Below are 23,589 nucleotides of genomic sequence, written 5' to 3' on the forward strand. Positions count from 1 at the left end.
TTTTATCCTGCTAAAGTAGCAACACGATCATAAGATATCTGGGTTTTATAAATCTCCTGGATTGAGATAACATATGCTGCACATTTTTTGGTATTTTCATGAATCAAAAAGTTAGGACTTGGAATACACCAGAGCATTTCAGTAACACAATGATTGTTCAGTGTTGAGTCCAGCTTGAACTGCTCATCTGGAAAGTTTCAGCTGAAACCATTATAATTAATTAGAGATGGTTTAACCATTTCAGAGAAACATAATTATAGGGCTCCCTCTTGTCCTGGGTAGATGCCTATGTAATCTGCTCTCCAGAAACGAAATAATCCCATCGGTGCCAACCGCATTCTGCTCTCAACTCTCAAGATCATGTAGGCTCACATGGTAAGGCATCTCAACCTGGATTGTTGCATTGAGGGTTTTTCCTCTGGTGATTTGTTTCAGCCCATTACAAATCTTTGGATCCATATTCAGGCTTTATCAAGATCTGGGGTATTGAATTGGGACAAACTGCCTTCAGTTGCTATTCAAATGTAGCATGAGACAGGAACTATAAATGAGGGGGAAAAAACAACAGAGAGAGTAAAATGGAGAAGGAGAGAAGATAGCATGGAAATAAAGGACAGTGTCGGTGGCTTTTTTTTTTTTTTTTTTTTTTGTCCTCCCAACTGAACCTAACTGAACCTCCTCCTAACTACTGAGCTCTTAACAGAAAGCAGCTTAACATAGGAAGGTGGAAGGCAAGCTGTTAACCGTACACTAGAAAAGACTAGGATTTGTGTCTACCTCTATTTCAAATGAACATAGGATTTTATGAGAAATTGCTGGTCATACTTTCAGCTGGTGAAATGAAATTTAGGGGTAGGTTGATTCCTCAAGTCATTAATCTGAGTTCTTTCCAAACTCACTGTAGAAATCATTCTACTTTGCTCAATGGGTTTACCTCTCTTTTAACTTTTTATAACAAACAGAATCATACTTATTTAAATCTCTTCAAAAAAATCATGATTATTGTAAAGTTAGTATCAGCAATAGTATATATTTCTCATTCTTAATTAATACGATTAATAGTAAAATACATTAATTAAAACAATTAGTTAAAATAATTGTGGGGTCTTTACAAAAACGTAAAATGTAAAATAAAAAGCTTGGCAATTTTTATACAGGAAATTTTGGTTCTGACTATAACATTCTGAATTTGCATTTTGCTGGTGTTCTCTTAGAACAGCAATAACTGAGAATTCTTGTTTTAAAAGTAAGTATTCCTAAGCAAATCTGCCCTTCTGTGGTTAGGTTAGGTATGTCATGTGGCACTGATTGTGTGCTTTGATTAAAGAAATTATATATTGACCTCTGAAAGTTCTCTGTCAATTTTACCTTTTACCATTCTCAATTTGTGCTTTTATTTACATATCTAACAAAAGATTAGAAATATAACATGGCATTTTACATGACCAGTAAACATTGTACAAATCTGTTTTTGTTTGCTCTGCAAGTGTTTACCATTTGTAACTACAAATATTTTTTAATTCAAGGTTTATGTTTCATAGAATCATAGAATATCCTGAGCTGGAAGGGACTCATGAACATCATTGAGTCCAGCTCGCGACTCCACACAGGGCAACCTAAGAGTTAAACCACACGTCTAAGCATGTTGTCCAAATATTTCTTGAATATTGACAGGCTCCCTGGGAAGCTTCTTCCAGTGCCTGACCACCTTCTCATGTATTTATATGCATTTTTAGGAAACATTTTTTTAGGAAACAAAATTTAGGAGAATTTTCAAAATGGTTGCAAGACATTTCAGAAAAAAAGAAAATGATTGGTTCACTGAGTACTATTCTGCTCTGAATTTGGTCAAATCTTTGTGAGTTTTATGTATCAATTTAGACCTGTAAATGTAGGTTACACTGACATTTTTTTTTCCTTCTCATTTGCAATTTATTGTACTTCTGTAGGACTAAACAACTAATCCCTACAAATCTGAGAAAGCAAATCAAAGCTTAGAATGCAGTTACAGCCAAAGAGGGGAAGTTTTGAAGCTAGTGCCTGAGATACTTCAGAAATTTTAACTTTCCCATTTGAATGGAGTGACATAAAATGTCTTAGTCTGACATACATACTGTGATCGTAAAACAATTAAAAAAAAAAAAAAAAAAAAAAGTAAACAGATGCATGCTATCCTGTTTGCCAATTGCATGTATTTGAAAAGCTAAGAGCTATTTGAATTGTGCAGTGAATGGACTATTCTCCACTGTAGGAAGAACAAGATCTTCCCAGGATTCAAATGCAATATTTTTCATCTGCGCTGTGAAGAGCTTATTCCTCTTCTTTTCTTCAGAGGAATAAAAGGCCTTTCTGTTCTTTCAGATGTGCAACCTCTACTTTTTAGGGGGAAATAGAGTTTCTGCTCCACTCACCCATCACCACCACCCAGCAACTCTTCAGTTTCTATGTTTGATCTAGGGGAACAATTGGTAAAGGCTGAGAAGAAAAAAAAGAGAAGTGTGTGCATGTGCGCACACATACTTTTTCACAAAAGAAGGCAGGAAGATTGGTCTTCATAAGAAAAAACTTAAAACCATCTCACATGTGGAAGTAGAAGCATTTTCTAATCTAGCGATGTGGTCAGGAAGGAATTTGAAAGCTTACTTTTAAATGGCTTAGACAGATTTGCAGTTATGTGCCAAATGGACACATTTGCATTCATGCATTCAAATATACAGTGTAGTCTGAACACAGTCTGCAGTATCCTTTGCAGTCCATTTAGATGTTTTTATCATACTGCAGGTTGTTAGAATTTCACTCCCTCAGCAAGTCTGGTAACAGTATTCATTTTTTCAGTTATCCTTTCAAATTATATTTATTGTACTTATTATTATATTTATATATATGTATTCTTCAGGCTTTCCTGGATAGACTTTGATGGGTTCAGATTTTGAATTTGGAGACTTGAAGATCTAGTGTGTAGAAACTGCAGAGCTGGAGGGTTAGGGAAGAGAGAGAGAGTCCTTTAGCACTACATTATGCTGGACAAAATCTAGCTCAGCTGGTTGCAATTCAACAAGCAGTTAAGACTGTTTAGTGGTCCATGTGGAATAAAGGCATGAGTCCACATTGGGAGAATCATCAACGTGGTACATTTGTATTGTCCATGGTAACAGGTGTGAATGAGCAGATTTGAAATGGAAGAACTATTGAAGATACTTGTATAGGTATTCCTTCACCTCTGACACATTATTCTTTCATGTTAGTTGGTAGATACATATTATTAGTTACTCACTCTAATTTAGTCATTGTCATTATGAATCTGGCATTTTTCATAGGTATTACATATAGTATGTTCTGGTTATATTCAAATACATCTGTCTGCACTACACTAAGAAAAATAGTTTTATAATGCATACGCACGATTTCAAAAGTCTACAAATATGTGGCATTTGTCCTTGAAAAAAAATTGGCTTATGAATGACTTCAGACAGTGATATATTTATGTTCATGTAATCTGTGTGTTTTCTTTAAATTAAATGAATTTACTTTCATTTTGTGAGGTAATAAGTAAATTAAAGGAAAAGCCCTTTGTAGGCTACAGTTTTTATGATGTCCTAACCTTAAGAAAAAGAAAGCCGGGCCAACTAAGTTGTTCTTGCTTTTATTAAAGTTCCTGTTGGCAGCGCACTGATGGGATACATTAATCTTAGCCCCTTTTCCTCAGTATTAATACTTAGAGGCCTAGGATGAATAAATCATTCTAGAGCCCATTTGGATCTGTTGGCACCTTCCCTTTTACATTGTTGTTGGATGAAAAGGCTTCTCTAAGTGTTAAAGGCTTGGATAACACAATTGGCTGATTGCAAAATTACCTACAATAATTTGTGAGTGTTCTGCTGGGGGTAGGAAGAAATGGGGCAAGATGGTCTGAGCACCTGTAGTTATTCAAAAAATTAATGTCCTCATGAACATGTGCAACAAGCATGTGAGCTGGTACTCATAAAAATACTTAAATTTGCTTCTGGCCCTCAATGCCCTCTGTAGTCTTTGTCACTGAGATCTGCCAGTGGTGTTGCCAGTCTATGCTGTGGTATTTGTTGATGGTAAAGAGAAAAAAAGAGTGGTTGAAATCCATCCTCTTGTGTTGAATTGGTCTGGCTCCAATCACTTCATTAAAATTTTTGGAGGCCAGAGGATACATTTGAAATTGAAACATTGTTTCAATTCAAATGGGCTAAAAGTGTTTTGTTTTGTTTTGTTTTTTTCTATTTTTTATCTTTCCCTTTGTTATTACTTGCAAGATTAAAATATACTGCAAAGTAAAATTATCAGACTCTAAAAGTAATTTCTTGCTTCAGTTTCCTCACATCTTGCTGCTTTCTGGGAAGCTTTTGTTTTTCTTTGAGTGTGTTTGTGTCTGCAATGTGCTAGTCCATTGGCTTCGAAGCCTATCACTGCTCTCTCTTGCCAAACTGCCAGGCTCTCAAGGTCTTCCTCCATAACACTGCCTCATTTACCTCCAAGACAGTTATTGGCTGTCAGCCTCCTTGGCCCCCTCTGGATTCAATTCATATGCAGTTCTTTGCATGTTCAAGGTAGGACGCAACCAAAATGTGGCTGTGAGCGAGCAGGGAACAAAGGTTACTGTGGTGGCCAAGGTGAAGGAGCAGAAGGAAAGACAGGGAATGAGCTGTGCCCTGCAGTACTGTTGAACTGGCAGGTTTATAGTCCCTTCAGCACCTACCCAACAAATCACTGGTGTGATTTCTTCTCTGTGGTCTCAGCTGGGTTTACCTGGACTCTGGAGTACTCTATGCACTTAAAAATAAATGGAGTGCGGTTGCTGTCTGTGTAGGTTTTTCCTGATTCCCACAGCTGTAATTGTTGCTACATGAAAAAGTGGATGCTGACATCAGAGAAAGATTGTCATACAACTGTAGCTAAACATTTTCAATGGCAGGCAGTGAACAATTATACGCTACAATTTACACTATATTATTTAGTATGTCCTTTGAAGAAACACCTATTATTAGCCAGGCAATAATCAAATACTTAAAATAGGCATATAAAAGAAGATTTGGAGAATAATGGTTGCTACCATTTAATAAGCATTTCACTCCCTCATGAGATGCACTGAAGTGTAGAAATCCAAGGTATATCACTGTATTTTTAACTGACAAAATTGTTGAGACTGTTATATTTTCTCAATGTATTCTATTCATAAAACAATTTAGTTTTATAAACACGGATTATCTTTAATGTAATGGATGTTATCTGCAACAATTATTTTGGATAACTTGTAGTTGTTAGATGGCACAAATCAAAGTTAAGAGAATATTGAAACAAGGAAAATGAAAAACAATGTGAAATGTTTCAATACATATTATTCTCAATGAAATAATAGAATATCACTATCGTTTCTAACATAAATGGGTTCGTTTGAAAGCTATCAACCTGTTCATGTGCTGTAATAGATGGAAACATACTTTTTCGAGTTAGCCAGTTGTCTGCGAACTTAGGAAGGAAATGTTGTGTTCTTGTTTGTGTTATTCCTGTAAAGCAGTTGGTTAACAACAGTTTACAATCTGAAAACTCAAGCAATGAGCAGTATTTGGTAATGCAGCACAAACCATAGCAAGGGTGGGCAAGAGCCTTTGTTTGTCTTTGTTTTCTTCAGAATCTGAATTTCCAGAGAAAGTGATAACTCATTTCTCAGGCAGGAGAACAAATTTCTCTATTTCTACCTTGATACACCATCTTACTGCCTTTCCACCTTCTTTCTGCTCACCCTGTTTTTGGCCCAGAGCTATACTGAAGTACAGTGTCTTGTATAGTGAGCTAATTTGTGGTTCAATTTGTCTGCCCAGGACAGATTATGAACAGTACAAGTATATCTAGTTCTGGTCACACACTTCCAAACTGCGTAGTTTATATTGAAATTACTATTTTTAGAACAGCAGTTAAAGAGGAAATAAAGTGTTTTGTTTTGTTAAATCTTCACTCATTAGGTTATATTCTTAAAGCATACATTTACCAGATGCTGAATTTAAACTTCACTTAGTAGCATTTTTATAGTCCTCTTACACTTTTGGCCTTCTGCCTTGAGTATTACAATAAATAAATTAAAGAAATACATTATGTAAAGACTGATACAAAAACAAAGTTTCTATCAAGTGTAATACCTGAATACCACTTATTCTGTGTTTATTTCCTGGTATTTGGAGGTCATGAAACCTGGATTTGGAGAGAATGGTCAATGTTTGCCATTTTGTAATAAATTAGATGATAATCATCTGTCTGTTTTTTCCTTGAGGTGTAAGCTGTAATTCTCCATTTCAGGAAAACCCTACAAGGATATTTGACTGCAGAGAAGTAAAGACTGAACACTCAACATTAGAAGCACCCCAGAAGCAGACTCACTTCATGAAGCCTTTATCTGCACCACCATGAAGATCTGGATCTTTAAATAAATAAAAGACAGAAGTCCATACTGGGAGAAAAGCTCTGTTCTCTGCAGCATGATAACCCCATCAGGAAACAGAAAAAGTCCTGCCTGATCTAAAGCTGTGGAAATCCTTCAACACAAAAGACAAGTTAACCTCAAAGCAAAAAAGAGAATGTGTCTCAAAATTTTTGATGGTAATAAGAAAAATCTTTAATTATCAAGTGATTAAGAGTTCAATGTTGTTATAATCAAAAATTCCTGCTGAATTTCTCAGTTACTTTCCATATTTTCATGATAGAATCCTCTCAAAGTGCTAGGCAATATATGTATTGTGTGATACACAATGTGCTGAGAACACATCATATTATATGAACTTGTGTCTGTGGAAGGGCCCAGTTTTAATGTGTCTTTTAGAAATATGTGATACTTGGTGCTTGATTTCACTTGCTCTCAATGGGAAGCTACAACTTTTGCTATCAAGCAGAAGACTGGCCTAGTTTTTAACACCAATTATTATTAAATTTCATGGTGGACCTGAGTCTAATTTTACCCTGATTTTATAGGATCATTCACTTTAATGGACTTGATCAAAATTTTCACTGGTATAACTGCAAGTAAAAGTAGACCTAGTAACTGTCATGTAAAACAAAATCATTCCATCTTGTAAGCCATAATATAGGTTACATGGTAGTTAAGTATGGATCCAATGAATTCATCTTTCAGATGATGTGTTAAATGGCAGCCTTGGATACTTGTAGTCAATTAAAATTTCCTGGCACTTTTTCATAGGACAAGGGGTGTTTGTTACTAATAGTGTCCAAAATAAATTCTAGCTAGGATAATTGCATTTTACTTAGCTAAACTTGCCTTTTTGTATATAGTTATGTAGTTGTTCTTCACTCCATCTTTTGAAAAACTAAGTCAACTGCATAGTTAGTTTTGTGCAAATGACAGCTGTGTTCCTGGCCAGAAGCAGGATGCAGTAGGGTTACTCTTACTCTGTACCATTGAACTGCAAAGTGTCTTTGAAGTCTAGAATTGAAAAAACAAGTTAAGTGTCAGGACTGTTGTTTAATATTTAAGGGCAGATACTCAGCTAATGTAAAGTACCATAGATTGATTGAAACATCATCTTAATTTATCTGCCTTTTATTTCTTAAAATAATGTACTATTTTAATTGTCATGCCCCTTAGGTGTTATTACTCTTGCCTGTTTATATAAACTACCTTGTGGCACTTTGGTCTTAAATAAGAAAATAAGGTACAGGCTATTATGTTATGTTTTGTTTGTTTGTTTTGTTGTTGTTGTTTTCTTTTGTTTTCCTCTTTCTTTCTCTTTTGTATTAGTCCTGAATTTGTTCTAGAATAACTCTGAAACACTTCAAGTTAGTTACTGTAGCATATTTTTTGAAGATACCTGTCTTTCTTCCTATCTCTTTGGGCAAAAAATCTAGATTTATGACCTCTTCAGTTAACACTAAGCTATAGGGGCACACAGGAATATCTTGCAGATATTGCCAGCTTTTGGGAAGGTGGGTAGTGTTGTCATGCTAAAGAATTCCTGCAAGTTTACAAATGTCTCCGAAGAAGATGTCAAATATACATCTTTAAGTTATATGTGGAGGACAATGTGTTCCTTGCACACCTTGTGGGATAACCTACCAAAATTGTGGCTATGAGATATTTGTTGAGGAAAAGGTTTGAGGGAAACCACAACGGTCAACTCCAACAGCTGCACAGGGGTTCAAGTAAGTATGATAGTACCTGTTAACAGGTTATTTGTTATTTCTACATTACCCAACTTCTGTAAAACTTCAATATTTCTACCTTTTAAAATGGAGTAGGCAGGCGAGGAGCTGTGGCATTTTGTCTTACAGTAGCTGATTTATTTTATAAGAATATGTTGGCAATACTAGGCAAAATGTGTCAGCAAACTCCCCCTGGAACCAAAAGCATTCCAAATGCCTCCAGAGGCAGAAGTTTTCACTGCAGTCTAAAAAACAAACAAATGAAAAACCACTGTTAACTGATTTTGCTGGTAATAAAGTCTAATAGGGGTTTTAAAATGTTGTGAACAGGTTTGGATGCATTGCAAAAATCCAAAGTGCATGCAGAGCAATACCTGAGCATTTAAGTTAAATACATCAAGATAGAAAAGAATGCTGTGACCAAACTAGAAAATGGAATGCAAACAGAAATAGTGCTTTCAGTTTACCAGCTACAGGTCTCCTAACCTGAAATATTATATTTTTTGGATTTAAATTCTGCAATACTATGTTTGGCTTTTCCAGTCCAACTCCATAACAAATTAAAAATTACTTGCATACTGTGCTGAGACACACACACGCACACACACACACACAAAAGGTAGAAACAGCTGCTGTTGGCTCTGTGCTTTGGCTTCATCTGATTTGCAAACTCAGCCAACAAACACAGTCCTCCACTTGTAGAGCTTCTGGTTTATCTTGGCCCATACAGCTCTTTGTCCTCTGGCAAAATGTCACTGGAAACCTCAAGCAAATACTGTTTGATCTTTACCAACTCATCTCAGGGAAGACTATCCTTGTTTTAGCTACCCTTCCTCCTCTGCAGGGAGGGAGAGGGAAATTTTATGTAAGGAATCAGCTGTGTACAAGTCCAGTTTTAAGAGACTCAAGAAATCTTGAGCAGCTGAGTCCTGCACTTTCCATGTGCTCTTCAGTGATGTATTTGCCAGGATAACCACTGACTAATATGTGTAATGGGTTCTTACTATATTTTCCATCTGTATTTTCCATGCAGTTTACCTGGCAGTCTTACCCTCTCCAGAGCTAGAAGACTGCAAAGACCTCCTTTTTGACAAGTTCAGTCCACCGTCTTATGCACTGAATTTAGGCAGGAGTCAGTGCACATCTATTTGGGGGGAAAAAAGTTGGGAGCTGTGGCACTTACCTTCTGACAACTGCCACCCATGCAGATCAAACTGTGCTGGTAGCTTAAGTGTAATTCTTTCACTCTTTTGAACATTTGAATCAAATTCTATAATTTCTGAGTCCAGAATAGCCCTGAGAGAGAGGAATGGAGGAAATGAATGCCAGAAGAAACAGAGAAACATTAAAAGACAAAAAACTCTTTACGTCTCTTGGATACCAAGATTTACAAGGAGACTTGCCCTCCTACCTCTAAGTTATCTCCAAAATCATCTGCTCCATTTCTACTCAGTTTCTGTCTGGAGTCAAAACTGTGTGAAGTAGAACACAGCAGTTTTGCATGTTTGTCTGATGGCTCCCCTCTTTGCTTTCCTCCTTTTCTTCATGCACCCTTTCCTGATTTAAATTGGTTGCCTGAATTTGGGTTACCATCTTCTCCCTACACTCAGCTGGTCCATAAGTATTTACTTTAATTTGCTGTACACATGCTCACTTTCTCATTATTCTCACTTTTACTGTTTGTTCATTCTGAGGTTCTGAATATGCCAGATTAAGCATCTCATCCCTAAATCAGTAAAGACTGCATATCTGGTCAATCTCTTTTTTATTATTATTTTTTTTTTCTAATAGTAAGATGGCAAAGACATTGAAATACACATCCAAGAAAAGAGGAGGAGTAGATTGGAGGAGGTGTGTGGGAATTTTTAATTTGAGCATGAGCAAGTAAAGAGTTTGTGATGTAAAATACAAGAGTATTCAAAAACCTAATATTGACAATTAATAAAAGTGAATAAATGCATCGTGAATTCTAATTGCCAGCTATATCCTAAACAATATCTGTTTAGGTTTCAGAGGGTCTGACTCAGAAACAAACTCACCCTGTTAGTAGCTCATGCTATGTTTAATGACTCAAACTCCATTCCTTCAAAAATTGTTTTAAAAATCACTTTGATTTCAGATATCTTTGACAAGATGTGTATCCCAGATATTTGTGCTGTGTGGGAAACACTTCCAACTTTACCCAGTGCTTTGAAAATACAAACTGGAACTTATGAGATGTTTAGGTATTATAACAGTGGCAACCAAAGGAGTGTCAGGGAGCCAGCTAGTTAGAAGTACTCTGTTCAGATTCTGGGGTTAAAATGAAAAATTGTCAAGATTTTTTTTTGGAAAAAGTGCTTTTTGCTCATTTAGGGTGGGGAATTGTTAAATGAAAAAAAGTTTTCAGTATACATTTCAGATAAAAATGTTATCTCTTTAGGCATCTTGAGAAAAAGTGAAAACTAATTATAAAAGTTTTTTGGTCACCAAAGCTGTCTTTTTGTTAAAGCATTTTTACAACCAAACTAATTCAGCAGTTCTGATTCAGTTTGACTGGTTGCATCTTTATTCATTTTCCACGTTGGAGGAGGAATCAGATACTTGCTTCTGTGAATATACTCCCACCATAAGTGTGTGGGATGGGACCTTATTGTGGGTCAAATGGCAGGGTAGTCGCAGGCAGTCGAGTGAAAACCTTGTGAACCATCTGACCTCTCCTTAAACAGCCTGATTAAGTGCCACTCCTTTCTCTGGTTTAAGTAGGTATAATACCAGGAATTGTGGATTAGAAAAGAAATGCAGGAGAGAAGGATATGATTTTAAGCTTGGGCAATCCAGTCAGTGACAAGAAAGACATCTAGTAATGGTTTGTTCCTTTCATAAACAAGATATTTCTTCTTATTGTGTCATTGCTTATTCATTTGGCTTATTAACTTTTTCTTTTTTAAAACTATTAAAGGCTTGCCATTCACCTTCAAAACTGCCTCTAGGCATCTTTGATTTGTATGGTTAGCATTTACTCCCTAAGGTCTTATCGACCTTGGCAGTGTTACAAATCATATTTTCACATGCATGAATTGCCCTTGACTAATTTCTCCAGTACAGTTTGAACATAAATAACCTTTCCTTTGTCAGTTGCATTTTTTTTTAACTTTTCACTTGTTTATTTTTAATAAACACGGTGTGGATATGTGTATAGTTGTATGGAATGCTGCAAAGTAAATCCATATCCAAGTTTGGTTAAATATGAGTTGTTTTGTTTTCCTTGAAAATGTTAATGATAGATGGGAGAATTTCTTTCCCATCCCCATGAGCCTTTTTTTCTAACCTCTCTTTCAGGATCATACAGTTCACCGTGACTTCTGATGTTATTCTTCCCCATGGTAGTTAAGCGTTTCTAAGAAAAGAATGAAATTAAACTTCTCTTTGTGACATGGGACATGCACTCAATAGTAGCCCTACCTGTTTATTTAGTAAACATCCAAAAAGATAAAGGTTCACAAAGTCTTGAGTTCTGCAAATTTTGACTTCCAGTAAATAGCAAGGGCTGCTTTCAGGGCTGCTGAAAATAATACCAGATACTGTATGTAGCAACATCAAATAACTCAGCAAAGAAATGCAAGGGCATAACAAAATTCCCCTGTTGCTACCCAAGCATCAAGAAAACACCTTATGCAGTGTCACCTAGTCTCTTCCAGACTGGAAGTGCAGAGTATGGACACTAGGGTGTCAGGGACAGAGGACAGGGCAGTTCTCACGTTCGTTGCAGATGTAGGAAGTGACCTGCCAAGCTATGCAGCTTGGCAGCAACCACGAAGATGATAAGGCTTGGAAAGCAAGATTTCTCCGTCCAAATTCAGCCTCTACAGCTGGGCTGCTATAGCCTGGTGTGTTAAGGGAAAGCACTGTATTATAAAATGCTTTAACTGCGATAGGGCTGAGCATTGTTGGAAAAACGATATGATTTTATTACTTCGAGATATCTTAACAATTAGAGTAGAAAGCAGATAGCTATGTTTTTAACTGACTTGAACATTTACACAGTGGTAAATAAGCAGAGGACGGTAAGATGAATCCAACAGCAGATAATTATTATGGAGTAATTTTTTTTTTTTTTTTTAGTCTGTTGCTATTATGATCATGGTAGAAATGCACTAAATAATTTTCTTGATATCTCTAATACAATGTATGCAATCATTTGTTTGCAGATACAATGAGTGCTTCCTTAGAGATGTAACTAGAAAAAACATGTAAATGTACTACAGGATTGTCTGTCACTCTGCATATAGCATTAGCTGAGGCACAACTCCATCATGTGTTTTCTACATCTAGGAATAGCATTTTTCCTTCTTGCCTGGAGACTTGTCCTGCTGACCTCTGGCCAAAATTTTATTGACAGAAGTGTTAGTTTCATTCTTGAATTGTGTTTGAGATGGGAACAATATCTTTTGTTCCCAACACTGTTTTCAGAAAATGTGGCAGCACTCCCAGCACTGCCTTTCCAGCTATGACAGGGCTATGGCCAGGGAGTGGGAAAGGATGTTCTGTCTCCTTTGGCTGTTGGTGTGCTGCACTGCATTGCTCAGGAGTACCTGGGCCTCAGTGACTTAGCTGTCTGAAAGACAAAGACATCATAGTGACTTTCTCACGGTATGTTGAATTAGCACCTCTAAATCAGTGTTACATACAGAATACAAAAGCAATACTTAACATTACTGACCAGAGGATTTCAAGCAGAAAAAGATAACTTCAACCGGGAGCCCCTAAAGAGCTTTCTGTTGTTGATTTTTCACTTTGTATAAGATCTTTCCTGTGATAATCTAAACTACACAGTAATTTTACCATGAGAGCCTGGAGGCTACATTCTCCTCTTAATAATATGCTTGTTGCAGAAATATGTTTTTCTATGAAGATTGAAGCTGTGGTTTAGGGGATTGGAACCTGCCTGGTGTTCAGCCTAAGAGAAAAAGCTTCAGCCTAAGAAAAAACTGCTCCACTATGATTTTCACTGTTAGCACTGTTTACAAAATATTCAAAGGTTATGCACTCCTTTAAGGGCATAGCTTTAGAGACCGTATTATAAACTCATGTTTGTAATTTAAGCTGAAGTCTTTGCTGAAAACTCAAGGGCTTCTTTTATTAGCTGTCTGAAGTTCTGTCAGTTTGGCACATGTATTGTTCCTTTTAGAAAAGGAATAGGGTGATAGCAAGTTGTCAGTGGGTAATTTTCTAATTATGTGGCATGCTCCCCATTTCACAGGCTCACTTGCAGTTTCAGAGAACCAAGACGATAAACATAAAACTGATATCCAAGAGGATAAACATAAAACTGATCTTCCGTCCATATAGTGACACCTTAGAGACTCCAAGAAAGATCCAGTCAAATTCATGTACATTCAGGTAAGGAAATTATGTGACTTTACATTATGAAACAGTGAGAGAATGAATGTTTTCAGAGTAAGCTGCTTTGATTGCTGTGCTATAGTGGGCAAAATATTTTTAAAACTGCAAGTTTTAAGCATCTGGTGGGGGTGAGAGCAGAAATGGTTACATCTCTACCTGAACTCAAATTTGCAGGGAAACAAAGCCTGAGGGAGAAGAAACACCAAATATTTTCAAAAACATAAAGAATTAGATCACTTTTTATTATAAATAGGTTGCCTCATCAGTGTTTTGATTCAAGCTGGTATTCTGTGCTCTTCTTCATTCTGTTGTTATGTTAGATTAATAACTTGCTACATTATTGACAAGGCAAACAAGGTGGCTTTTACTTGTTTTTACATTATTTCGATTTACAGGATAAGATTATTACATAGATTTTCTTATGTGCTCAATGTTACAATTAATCTCACATTGTTGAAATTATCATTGCCCATGTCTATTGCAAAGCATTCCAACCAGGAATGACTCAATGTGGTTCAACTACCATATATATTAATCTCTATAGATTTACCTCATCACCTTAAGCATACCCTCACTTGACAATAAGAAAAAGTTACAATCTGAAAGGATTTACAAAATACACCTGTATAAAATCTTCACCATATTCTCTCTCTCTTCTGTGTTATCACAGTGACCCGCTGCATCTGATGCATTTGTGTATCTGTAAGTTCTGTTGTTGTGTATTTGGAGCCATAATTTACTTATTTCTATGCTCTCCATCAGAGTATTCTCAACATACCTGATACACGTTCTTCTATAACACATAAATACAGAAGTTAACTATTTTACAAATGGAAAATTAATTCATTTGTCCAGGACTGAATAGGAAGTCAAGACTCAACAGAACTACATCTTGTTCCATCCTCTAAATCGCAGCAAAGTCTTTCCTCCCTAATTTTGTGTAGTTTTCTGAAGTGAGACACAAAAGCAATGTATTTGGTTCCTCTGTGAAGTAGATTTCATAGATATACTAAAATGGGCATGTTAACAATCTTCCTACAGCTACACCTAATTACTCAGGCTCTTGAATATGCATTGCAGAAGTTTTATCTACCTCTGAATTCATCCGTCTCACTACTCAGCTTTAATTACTTTACTTTTTCTTGTTTGATTAATTTGTATTGTTGTAGCATTGATGTACTCAGTGTTCTACTTAAAATAATTGACTAAAGAAACCTTAAAATTCTTTGCATGTTCTGTCTGTAAATTTACACCTAACAAGCCTTGAATTTAGTATTTCCAAGCCATCTAAAGAACATCAACTTGCATGTTGTACAAACACCATCCTATTGCAGTCTTTATCACAGTAAAATAGCTATGGTTTTGTTTCATTGGGCTGCATGTTCTGAGCAAGATCCACAAGCACTTAAAGTGGGAGAGTCTAGGGCTGTGTTTGATCACAAGCTTCAAGAGATTTTCCAGACAACTTAGATTATTTTCTCTCTGCAGACAAAATCTGCAGAATTCTCTTTAATGTTTATCAAGGTAAGATCCACAAAGTGTTCCAGAAGTCTATTTAATTTAATTTTATTTTATTAAGTTTTACCCACCTCCTCCTGGCATAAAGTAAAAATATTGATTGTAATTTAGGACTTATTTTCAGTTCTACATGTCTAACATGTTGGAATACCATGGTCACTACCATTTTATCTTGTGCTTAAGCAAAATAGGCTTAGCTGTTCAGAAGTGTAGCTGGACTGTCCAGGAGGATCACCTATCATCTCTGCTATATGTAACTCCACACAAAGGATGGGAGTGCAGGGCATGCAAAAGAATGCTAGCTACCACTATCTCCAAACAGCACAGTAACTGCTTTTCCAGCTGACAGAAAAGGGTTCAGTAATTAAGCCAAGCAGTGTGACACTGCACTGTTGGAATTGATTTCACTTCTTAAACTCGGTCTTCTAGAAGTTCACCATCACAGTTCTTGATTAATCCCCCTTTATACTGCTGAAGAGTAGTGTGAATTTAGAACTTCCTAATACTACACTTTTCCACATTGGTCTGTTTCAATGCTATTTTATTTATTTATTTTTAAGTGCATAAACCTAGCCAGATTTATTTATTTATTTATTTATTTATTTATTTTGATGGTCTTGGCATTTTGGTATGGAGCTATTAAATGTAATGAGGTTTGAAGCACAGTTTGGGAAGCAAACCAATTTGCAGGCCTGATTTGTACAGTACATCAATTATTTGTGCATCTGAAGTGAAACACGATTATGGATAGAGGTTTTGTAGGGCATGGGTCTGTTTTATACTGTATTTTCCCTTTTCATTCAAATAGTAATTTTTTAGTTCTGACATTTAGGTTGCAAATTTTGTGATCCAGAGCACAATTATGACTTTGTTGTGAGATTACTGGATTTATTTAGCAACATCACAATGCAACTGAAAAAACAGAAATAGTTCAACATAGGGCTTTGTTTGTTGGTAGTGGAGAAACCTACTTAATCATAGAGTTCCTGGCTGGATGGTTCATATGACAAAAAAGGAAAGTTGTTAAATTCTTTATGGTATCCAAGAAAACTGAAAGTGGATTGCCAGAGGCTAACAGAAAAACATGCTAAACTTTATCTATTCTTAATTTTGGCAGTGGTTGTTTTTTTGTTTGGTTATTATTATTATTTTTTACAGAAACTTACAGCAATTACTTGGAGTGTAGTAGAGTTCACTGAAATCACAAAATAAAAGTATTTATATTTTGTATGTTTAAGTAGAATTAGAACATAAGTATTTGTAGATTAATGTTCATTCGTTTAGTATGTCCATGTGCTGGTAGATAATGATGCATTTAATGAAAGACAGAAACAGTCTGACAGTTGTAATGCTTATTAAGAAGGGGACAGGGCAAGGATTGTACTGGTGACTCTAATACTGCATCTTGGGTGTCTTGAAGAATTTGATTTAGAATCATTATGTTCTTTGAGTGGAATGAGAATTTGGTGCACTGTGCGTCTTCTCTTAATGTTTGCTGTTTATACAAAATGGGAAAAAGCAACAAGTAAACCTGTAGACCTTGTAACAGTAGTACTTAGTTTTTACATCCCATTTTCTCGCATAAACAAAGCAAACCATCTTATAGTAAAAATAAACAAAAAGAAAATTAATAGATCTAGGGAAATGCAATAATTGAAGCATTAAGTATGGTATAAATAAGAATTTTACAAGATTTCTAGGAGGATCCTAGACACAGTCCTTTCCTGAGGTAGAACTAGGCTAAAACATGTATTTTCCATTAGTACACAGTACTGATAACAGAGACATATGTACTGGAATGTTGGTTAACAGTGACACTGTCGACTACTGTTGTGTGAAACTCTGAACTTCAAGAGCCTTTGAGAAGTAATAGAAAAAAATATAAAATCTCTGAGATTTCTCTCAGAAGACTCAGAGATTTCACTGCATGCCACTCAGAACCTAAAACAGATTTCCACATTTCAACACATTTCAACCCAACAATTAGAGAATATGCAGTTCAGTGGGTCTTACAGTATACAAGGTATAATCTAGACATTTCGTCCATGTTCTTTGGAAGGAGTTACTATTTTTGAAACCAATTCAGATATGAATAGCAACATGTTAGCAAAACTATGCTGAGAAATGTCAGGAAGGGTCTGTAGAAGGTTTTAAAGAATTGACAAAAAAGAGTTACAAATATTGCAAGTGGGTAACAGATGACTTCAAGGTGTGAAATGTAAAGTCATTTTAATAGTAAGAGAGTAATAAAAATATCACAGTGCAAATATTTGAAGTCAAATGAGCTTGTCAAGTGTGTTTGGAGTAGATCAGAAGTTTTGTGGTCAAGTGATTTTCTGTGTATTTCATGATCAGTAGTGAATTTGTTTCCATGGTGTTAGATACATGGCTGTCTCTCCTACACAGAACTGCATGGGAAAATTAAGCCCAAAATAGTCTTTAACTTGAAAAGTATACCAGTCAGCATCTTTTCCACAGGAAATTTCCAATTAAAAAAATTAATAATAATAAAAAATAGGAGAGGGAGAGATACATCAAAATTCTGATTTTGCAGATGATATTTCAGATGGAGCCATAAAGGCTTAGTGCTTCTCAATGGCAGACTCTGCAGCTTCAAGTTATAGAACCAGAAAACAATACATGATTAGTGACTCACTTATTGGGAAATTTTTGTTTGGTAGGACTCTGCCTCTCCGTTGGTGTTACAGAAGAGGGGAAAAAAGGGAAAGATGTTGTTCCAGCATTATGAAAAGGTTGTTGTTCACTGAGCAAAATATAGTTTTCAGCAATAGTGTTGAACTACATTGGTTGAATCATTGTGCTGAAAATCATGAAATTCTTCTAGTTTCATTCAATGCAGGATTTCTTACTTCCATGTCAAAGAGGTGGGAGGCCATAGTGATGTCGTTCTTCTTTCTGTGTAAATGAAATACATCACCAGGCAGGTTTACCATGTTTAGGGGACAGGGCACACAGCTGGTGGAGAGAATGTGACTTTGCAATCGCTTTATTGTGTGTTTCAACAAAGCTCACAGGCTATTTTAATTTAGTAGATATTTTCCATTTCTTGTGTCCCTCCAGCAATTGCTTTTAGAGTTTATTCAAATTTGGTATTATCTCTTGCAGGTTTACCTTATCTTTCCAGGACTTTCAGTGGCATTCATTTCTTAAAAGTGTCTTGCCCAATTATGCCAATGTAAATACTAGCAGAGTATATCCATGCTAGGAAATTGCACCAGTGTAACTATAAACTGAGATAGTTAAATCAGCAGTGTGTTTAGACTTAAGTGGTTTGCTGGATTTTGGTCAAAACTCTTTAAAAGTAATGTGTAATTTTGTTTTTGTGCCAGCTGTGGGCCAAATTCAGCCACCTGTATTCGTATTGTATGCTCAGCCATGACTATGCCCCAAGTATGTTCAAAACTTAAAACAAGGGCAAGTCCAACTGAAATCATTCAGGGCTTAAGGCTATGTGTGAAGCTAAGCACCTGCTTAACCTCTTCCCTGACTCAGGAGGGACTTAGACATATGCTTAGAAAGAATTATATGCTGAAGTTTTGTGCTGAATAAGTACCTTTATTTCTTAAAGTGGCAATGAATAAATTCTTATTTTGAAAGTAACGGGAAAATTCCTAGAATCAGTCAGCCAAAGATAATTGCTGTTTGGAGAGCTTTGAATGCACACAGTAAGAAAAGTACATTTTATCCAAAGAAAAACACACCACTTTAAATCAGTACAACCTACAGGGCAATATTATTTTTATTAACATGTATGCCGTAATGCTAAAAGTTGTTATACATTTGACTCAGCCCAATAATCACACAATGTAAATGATATTCAAACAGAAGTGTGTTACATTGCAAAGATTAATTAACCTGAAGGTTACTTTACACTATTCTTCAGGGCAAAAAGTATAATTTACTCTAAGGTTAAGGCACCTTTACCTTGCCAGAGTATTTTAAAATAGTTTTGAAAATTCTTTTGTTGAGGAGCAAGGCAATAAATTATTCCACAGGACAGATTAGGTAGTGCAAAATTCTGCCAGTAGACCTACTTCAAAAGTTATAAAATACACAACTGACTTGCTGGGCTACAAGGCCTCCAGGGATTACCCATTTCAGGTCAATTACACTAGAGAAGAATCTCACGTGGGTACTGTTCAGGTGGGCTTCAGGGGCCACAAAGATTAGTGAGTCTCTCCTAAAGCTGAGATACCTCTTCCCGGTGGTATGCTTTCAGGAATATCCTTACTCCATCTTATTTTTTAGTGTTTGAACAGTTCTGCTTGGGATGTTAATTAAGCCTATAGAATCAAATTCACTACATATTATTATATTTTTGGTTTTCTCCATGTAATGCATTTATATGTTTTCTGTGCAAAAAGAATACCCATGAGTCTTTAGAAGACATAGCTTTCTTCATGAAACCAACTCTTGCGTTAAATCTTGGGTGCTTGCAATTAGTTTCTGTTTCCTAAATTCAGAGCGCAACTTGTTTGCCCTGATGTTTTTCCTTTTAAAGCAGTAGACCTGATACACAAAGCTCTTTGAAAGGCTTTTGGGAGGAATATTTGTGTAGTACCATAGGAATTCACATTACTGCATGTTTCATATCTGTAGCCTACAGTCTCAAAACTTGATTTCAGGTGTGTTGGAATTTGTTTTGCTCTGCAGAATGTGTTTACACAAACCTGTGTGAGACTTCCCCCTCTCTATACAAAAAGGCAAAATACTTCTCTTTTCAGTCCCTTTTTCTTTTTCCACTGCTCTGTTGCCTCTCTCCTGTACAGGGAGCATGATAACATATTTAAGCAGTGCACAACATGACATTTTAGCATTAATCTGTAACGTTATTTTATTGGAATGTGTAAACATGTATATTTTTCACTGTCTCATACACCACTACAATTTCTTTTACTCTGTTAAATTCAGACGTAATTTAGGATGGAAAAATACATTTTAGAATTACACCTGCAGCATGTAGTATTAGTACGACTTTTCCATGGCATGACAGTGATGTTTCAACAATCTATACATATTGATTTAGGCTGATAATAAACAATTTGATTAGGCTCTATCTATAGGCTGTCATTTCAATCACTGTCACTGGTCCAATAGAGTGGAAGGCAGCTAGCAGACACATATGGCAAGATTTCTCAAAATAAGAAACTCTGGCCTGATTAGAGCCCTAGGTTCAGTGAATTGGACAAGACAGCTCAGCTGCCAGGTTATTAACTCCCTCAGAAAATACTCTGCCTTTTCCCCGGGGCCAGCCTGAATATTCTGATCTGGATCGATAAGCAATCTCCGGTGTGTACAAAATGCCAGCTAGAATCATTTGTCTCAGTGCAGTCTCCTTACAAAGGATAAAACACCTGCAGTATATGGGCTTCTCTCCCTCCTCCCCCACCTTCTCCTTTTTAACTAATGACCCACAGAGAAGGAAGAAGTAACTGAATCTATTCCATCATCAGGAAGGCTCTCTCAGGTTTGTTTTAATGATCACAATGGCTACCTTTCAATCTTATAAAAATTATATCAGTCATGGTTTCCCTGTGGCATGTTTATGTAAGTAATGTGAACTGCAATGTAATGACAAGTGTACAGATGTCATTGTAAGAGGGCCCTTGGCAAGAAGATATCTCAGAATGTCAGAATTTTAATAAACAGCGGACTGCTGGTAGGGTTCTCTTTGGTGATTGTCTTTTATATTTGCAATGTGTGCTGTGATCTGTTACTTGGTCCAGAGACTTTTAGAGGGTGTTTAGCCACAAAGGGTACCTTAAAATTGATTGGAGCAGAACTATTTTACAGAGTTTGCCTGATCCACATATATTTGTTTGTACTAATTGTAGATTGTAGCCATGTAACTTCTACTTTCTTCACATAAGTACCAAAATGTGGAATTTTCATCTGAGTGATTTCAGAACTATCTAAACCTCTTGAATCTTGCCAGAAAACTACTTCATAAGATGCCTCACACTTCCCTCTTTTGGTTAGAAAGTGTAGCAGACTTGATAGGAAAGCCCCTGCTTTAATACCTTAGCATTGTACCATTCTCATTTTAATCCCAGATAAAATCAAAACTGTAGAAGAACATATAAATAGCATTATAACAAACCCTCACACAAATAAAAGACAGTCTCATTTACACTTGAAATAAAACATGACTGGGATTGAATAAGAATTAATGTTTTCTCTGTCTTTTCATCTGGATTATGCAAAATTTAAGAAGTCACAGGTGTTGATACTGGTCTCAGAGAATGTCCAGCTGCAAAGTTAAAGCAAAGAATTCCCAGGTCTTGATGTGTGTAACTTCAGGTTTTGTGTTCTGATTAATTCAGAACCTTTGTCCTTTTTTTTTTTTTTCTTTTTCTTTTCTTTTCTTTTTTCTTTTCAACCTTTAGGAAACAATATGTGCTTTGTCTTTCAAAGTTCTGCTTAATGATGTTTTGAGTGAAATTCAGTTCTAACTTCTTATGTAATGCTCCAGATCGTGTTCCTGGGCTGTACTCAGTATCTTACTTTTTTGAACTTAAATGCAGTAAAAGAAAATGTCTATCTGCCAATATGTGCACTTGATTCTAAAATCAAATAACTTCAGAATTGTTGAAAGGTACAAAATCTCCAAATTCTTCTTATTCACTGGTCATGTATTAACATCTCAAGACACAAGACAGAAATTCCTATTGTCCAAGAAGTATATAGCATATCTCCTATTTTGTCAGGAAATAAAAGCTAAACATTCTTAGATATGTGCATTCAATGTTTACTATATGATGTCTATACCAAATACCTGTTTTTGAGTATGGGTCAAAATTCTTTCAAGAATAGAGACCAATTTTAACTTGTTTTTCCAGGCTATTGAACAGGCTCCTCAGCCTGATATAAATGCAGATATAATTCTGACCTCAGTTTATTTAACTGTTTACCTCCATGTGCCTATATAAAACTTACATTAATATAAACTGGAGATCCATGCTTAGTTCAGAAATAAAATGGTATTTTGTGTATGTTTTCTCATGAGAGATTAGAAAGAAGGGTTTTAAGTTTTTACTACCATCACTTGAAAAGAAGCTTTGCATGTGCTCTCTGTCCTTCTTTGCTGCATGATGTGGTTTTGCCCTGATAGTGTCCATAAATTCAAATTCTGCCTTCCAGACAGTTTTTTTTCATATTTGCTACCCAAAACTTCAGGAAATAAAAGATGCTTTAAAAAAAAAAAAAAAAAAAAAAAAAAAAAAAAGGAAGATAAAAAAAAAAGAACAACTTTAATGAATTGATTTCTCAATGTAGAAAACACATTTCCCATCAAGACACTTATTAGAATGTTTATCTCAGAGAAAATGCATACAGTTTATAAGAAAAGCTGATGTTATGTTAATTCCCATTATTATACACAGATAATATTGGGGAAGATGGAACAAAGTGCCTTTAAACCAAAGCTGATGACATTTTTTTCTTGTTTGCTACAGTTTTATTGTAGTGAAATATGTTCATTTTAGCAGTGGAAAAACACCCTAAATAGACAGCATAAGAGCAATAAGTTGTCACAATGCAGAACACAATTTTAAAATGATGTGCTCTAGAAGTAAGGCTTTTAGACATTTTGGTTTATGTATTAAAACTTACCACAAATTTGATTGAGAATGAGCCCTTGATGGATATTTGCTGCAGTTATGCTGCATTAGACTCGATTTATCCACCACCTCTCATTGTTGCTATTGATTGATTTTTAAATTAGATGAAGGCAATCAGTAAATACCACCCAATCAAGTACTAAAAACATACAGGAGATTAGACAATTTAGGGTAATCAATGAAAATATTCTGTGATTTGCTACCACTCAATTTTGACCATAAATTACGACCATAACTTGCAAGTTAGTAAGCCATAAAACAAGTGGATGTGACAAGAAAAACTATAAGAAATGAATTAAGGAGATGAAGAGGAACTACTAGTGCTGTCGTTTAATGAGACAAAATTACTCTTTATACATATCTTGCATTTCTAGTTGAGTCTTGCCAACAGTAATGGAGTACCAGAGCACCAACACTGCTCCTTTCAGATTTTTTTTCTTTTTTGAAACATAAAAGCTTTTGTTTAACAAATCAGATTGAACAATAACTAATCCACCTAATTTTGTTACAGCAAATAAATTAATGTACTTTTATGTTTAAAACCTGCTGTTTGCTAAAAACCCTCGCCTACATCATAGGCGCTTGCAAATGCTAATTTTAAAGTCACACTTCTACATGGTGTTATATCCTACAAAGTTTAAAGTGTAACAATAATTGAATGTTACTTTAGACCAACACTTTGGAGAAGCTGGCTTATATGCTATATTCTGTGATACATTTCACCTGTCTCCTATATTCTGACAACAGTCTCATCAGCAACTAATAATTCACAGGCCTTAACTGTTTTACAGTTTATTTACTAGCTGAAAATAGGTGGTCAGGTTCTTTGTATTAACTAACTTCAGGATCTATTTGGTATTTCTAGGCAGAA

The 23,589-nt window shown here is 35.7% G+C and overlaps 1 protein-coding gene across 1 annotated transcript in view; it reads left to right on the forward strand.

The window, feature by feature from the left end:
• The window catches only part of SALL1 (spalt like transcription factor 1), a 226,569-nt gene that overhangs the window by 128,289 nt on the left and 74,691 nt on the right, over nt 1-23,589 (forward strand). Inside the window, exons 10-11 of the mRNA XM_084533410.1 lie at nt 6,322-6,621; nt 13,418-13,557. The gene's annotated coding sequence lies outside the window, so the exon portion shown is untranslated. The remainder of the gene's footprint in view (nt 1-6,321; nt 6,622-13,417; nt 13,558-23,589) is intronic.

This window comes from Aythya ferina (assembly GCF_964211825.1).
Source record: "Aythya ferina genome assembly, chromosome: 12".
NCBI lineage: Eukaryota > Metazoa > Chordata > Aves > Anseriformes > Anatidae > Aythya > Aythya ferina.